Below are 4,955 nucleotides of genomic sequence, written 5' to 3' on the forward strand. Positions count from 1 at the left end.
ATCCTATTTACAGGCAAGAGAAAGAACAACATTTATAAGACAGATCTTCAGGATCTTAAGAATCAGAAGGTGACTTGTCTTATGTCTGTTTCTGAAGAGCAATGGGTCTGGCACAGAAGATTAGGACATGCTAGTTTGAGAAAGATTTCTCAGATTAACAAACTAAATCTGGTCAGAGGACTCCCCAATCTGAAATTCAAATCAGATGCTCTTTGTGAAGCATGTCAGAAGGGCAAGTTCTCCAGACCTGCATTCAAGTCTAAGAATGTTGTTTCTTCCTCAAGGCCGTTAGAACTCTTACACATTGATCTGTTTGGCCCAGTCAAAACAGCATCTGTCAGAGGGAAGAAATATGGATTAGTCATTGTTGATGATTATAGCCGCTGGACATGGGTAAAGTTCTTGAAACACAAGGATGAGTCTCATTCAGTGTTCTTTGAATTCTGCACTCAGATCCAATCTGAGAAGGAGTGCAAAATCATAAAGGTCAGAAGTGATCATGGTGGTGAATTTGAGAACAAATTCTTTGAGGAGTTCTTCAAAGAAAATGGTATTGCCCATGATTTCTCTTGTCCTAGAACTCCACAACAAAATGGAGTTGTAGAGCGAAAGAATAGGACTCTGCAAGAAATGGCCAGAACCATGATCAATGAAACCAATATGGCTAAGCATTTCTGGGCAGAAGCAATAAACACTGCATGTTATATTCAGAATAGAATCTCTATAAGACCTATTCTAAATAAGACTCCTTATGAATTGTGGAAGAACAGAAAGCCCAACATTTTATATTTCCATCCTTTTGGATGTGTATGTTTTATTCTGAATACTAAAGATCATCTTGGTAAGTTTGATTCTAAAGCACAAAAGTGTTTCCTTCTTGGATATTCTGAACGCTCTAAAGGCTACAGAGTATACAATACTGAAACATTGATTGTAGAAGAATCAATCAATATCAGGTTTGATGATAAGCTTGGTCTTGAAAAACCAAAGCAGTTTGAGAATTTTGCAGATTTTGATATTGATATATCAGAAGCAGTAGAACCAAGAAGCAAAGCTGCAGAAGCTGGCAGTCTCAGAAGCACTGAATCAGAAGATCAAGTTGCTGCATCTTTAGAGAATCTAAGGATTTCTGAAGAACCAACAGTCACAAGATCACCTAGACTTGCCTCAGCTCATTCAGAAGATGTGATCCTTGGAAAGAAAGATGATCCTATCAGAACAAGATCATTTCTAAAGAATGACAATCAGAAGTAGTGATCAGAATCAGAAGGCGTACAGTCTATTCAAGAAAATTACAGCTGTCATCTATTATCTGATGGTGAACACGTGTATGTACGGTTAGTACAAAGCGTGCAGTTGAAAAGACGCCGACCTAGGTAACTGTGTTAAATCATTTCATTTACTGTGTTCTCTCTCCTAATGTCATTTCTCATTAAATGCATAATGATTTCTTTATTTTCAAATCATTTAAATAACCCGCTTCATCTTCATTCTCTCTTTTTCTCTCTCTCTCTCTCTCTCTCTCTCTCTCTCTCTCTCTCTTTTGTGCATCCCCTTCGTTGCATTTCTTTTCAAACCCTAGTTTTTGATTTGATCTCAAAGCATAATCATCATGAACTCATCTTCTTGTTCATCAAATTCAAAAGAAAGACTCACTTCTACACAGATCTTTCTACGCAAATATGAGTATGCTCCATTGAAAACTTGCTTAATACCCACGGAAGAACTGGAAGTTCTATGTGAATCTGCTGTGGACATCAACAACCTAAAAGCAAATGGCTTTAAGTGTGATGCAAGAATCTTTGAGCAAGGATGGTCTAAATATCTTGATAGATTGGTTGGTCCAATTTTTCCTGAACTTGTGAAGGATTTCTGGGTACATGCAACGGTTACCCCAACTGCCATCATTTCATTCGTGCTAGGGCATGAAGTGGTTATCACTGAAAAGCTCATCAGGAAGCTGTACAATCTGAATGATGAAGAAGGTTGGTCTGGTTTTCGACATGCATCAGTTGATTGGTCTAAAGTTGAACAACAAATCTCTCAGACTTTTGGAATTGACTCTAATAACACAGGCACCTTAAGGCCGTTTTATAAAGTATGGGCTGAGATTATTTTGGGTTCCCTTCACCATAGAAAGAGGATGCTCTCCTCCTCCTACATCAGTCCGGATCATAAGTATACTCTTTTCTGCATTGGCAAAAAGACTGAGATCAACATCTCTCATATTCTGTTTGAGAATCTGAAGACTTCTATCTTTGAGTCAAGAGAAGACGAAAGGGCGAAGTACCCTCATATTCCAAGAACGACTATTCCTTTTGGAAGAATGATTTCAGACATTCTGATTGAAAGCAAAGTGCTGGACTCCATCAGAAAACTCAATGCGTCCCATTTTCTTGGAGTAGTTCAAGGTCCCATTTTCAATGGTGTGGATTTGTTCAGACTGGAACTCATTCAAAATGTACCTTCTGTGTGCACAAGCTTTCCTGACATTCTGTCAAGAAGAGTTGCTGTTGAAGGTTTTGCCTCTGTGTTTCAAAAAGAACTGCATCAGGTTGTCAAGCTTTACCTGGAAGATTGTGTTAGGAAGCAATCAGATATTGATCCTGCTTAGATCCGTGGCAGAGTACTTCCGTCCAAGGCTGATCTTCTGAAGAAGGATCAGAAGGAACTAAAGGCTAGGCTAAAAAGAAAAGCCCGAGAAGATGAGGCTAAGAAAGCCAAGAAGTTGAGAGTCACCTATGATCCTGACAAGGTGGACTCTGAAGAACGAAGGGATAAAAGGATTAGAGATTCCTTTCGCAGAACCAGATCTTCTTCTTCTGTACAAATCTCCAGGCAGGTTTTTACTCCACCTCCTTCTGTCCCTAAACCATCTTTCCAATCACCTCCATCTGAACCAAAAGTAAACTTCACCTTACCAAATCCTTCTCCATCATCCTTCTCCTCTCCCATTCTAAACCCCACACCTCTAAGTATTCTTCCCCCAACTCCTTCTGATAAATCTCTCTCACCAACTCCCTTTACAAATACTCCATCCTCTTCTCAACCTATCCTTTCTGATATTCCATCCTCATCAATCATTCTCTCAGATATCCCTTCTTACTCATCCACCACACCTTCACCTTCTATATCCCATCCATTACCTACCAGAAAATCCAAACCCTACTGTCTTCTCTACCCTGACTACAAATTCACCTTCAATCCGCCTGAACCTGAACCCTATACCTACCTGGAACTTTTCAGACATGAGGTGATTAGCAGTCTAGATCTTCTGAAGGATGCCTTTCTAAATGGTCTGGATGATGTTTCTACAAGAAATCTCTGGAGAAGATTTCGCAAGGATTTTCAAGTAGAAGCAATGGGAGTACGGAAAAGACTAGTGGCTGCTGCCCCTGGTTACCCTGGTTACCTTCTGGAGGGTGATAATGGTATATACCACCATCCTCTCAGAAATTGTGTTGCTGCTGAGGAGAAGCAGTTTGTGGATGAATTGGAAGTAGCAAGATTGGCTGCTGCGTTGGAAGTCAACCCTTGCAGGGAGATTGTGGGCTGGATACCTCAATATCCAGTTCTGCTCGGGGATTTCAAGACCTTATTCGACTTTCTGAGGGAAAACCCTTCTAAGAAAGACCCAAGCTTGGTCATTCTAGAAGTTGTTGACCCACCAGAAGTTGAAGGTCCTTCTGCTCCCAGGAATCTAGCTGCCATTCTTCAGGCACTTGAGAATGGAGATTCTGAGATTCCAGCTGCAGATTATGGAGATGCTTCTATGCAAGAAGCAGATGTAGAAGATCATGTTGATGAAACAATTCCTGTTGAGGAAAATCCTGTAAATGATCTGACTATGGAAGCCACAGACCAGAATGCCATCCCTGTGGATAGAAGCTGTGAAGCTTCTTCTGATGAACCTTCCCATCTTGCAAGGACTCTGGAAGTTCTTCAGAAGAACCAGGAAGAGCAAAGCTCAGTCAATGCTGAGTTTAGAGCTTTCATAGAGAAGCAGAATGAGCACAACAATGGGGTTCAAGAGATGCTGGCCAAGATCTTGTCAAGGCTAGGGTCGTCTTAGATTGAGTCTTTGTTGTTTTGTTTTTGCTTTTGCTGCATCTGTTTTGTGCATCTTGTCTTCCTTCTCTTTGTGTACTTCTGTACTTGTCTGTTTGAACTTCAATGAAAATCATCCTTTTTCTTCCGTGTGTTTCTTTTTGTTTTTTATCTGAATCTTTTATGTTTTTGATGATATGACAAAAAGGGGGAGAAATATGTGATAAATGATTTGATTTAATCAGTTGCTTTACTAACAGAACTTGCAAATGATTTGATTTAATCAGTTGCTTTACTAACAGAACTTGCAAAGTTCTATGTTTTTAAGTTGTGTTGTTGCAGGAATCAAAGATTCAAGATCAACATAAGAAGCAACAAAATGAATCAAGCTCTTGGATTCTTGAAGCAAGCTGAGTGCTAGGAAGCTTCAGAATCAGAAGCAAGAAGGAAGAATGATCAGAAATAGCTCTTGGATTCTTGAAGCAAGCTGAGTGCTAGGAAGCTTCAGAATCAGAAGCAAGAAGGAAGAATGATCAGAAATTCTGATAATAGAATATGATCCAAATCATTGTCTATTTGCTCTGATACATTGTCTATTGGATCTGATATATTCTATATGGCTTATATGGCTCTGATACATATTTTGTGTTCTGATACACATTTTATGTTCTAACTCGTTCATGCTGACTTTTGTCGTTTAGTTTTATTCTGTAACATTTCAGGATGTAGAGATGCTCTGATGATGCTCTGGTACATTCAACAATGTTCTGATACAATCTAGCATGAAGTGATGTAAGAAGAAATTCAAAGCTCTGAAGCTATCTGAGGGAAGCAGAAATCAGAAGCTGTGAATGTTCTAAAGATCCAGAAAACTCAAGTTCTGAAGCTGTCCTAAATGGAAGCATGAA

This window comes from Vicia villosa, linkage group LG7, assembly GCF_029867415.1.
Source record: "Vicia villosa cultivar HV-30 ecotype Madison, WI linkage group LG7, Vvil1.0, whole genome shotgun sequence".
Lineage (NCBI taxonomy): Eukaryota > Viridiplantae > Streptophyta > Magnoliopsida > Fabales > Fabaceae > Vicia > Vicia villosa.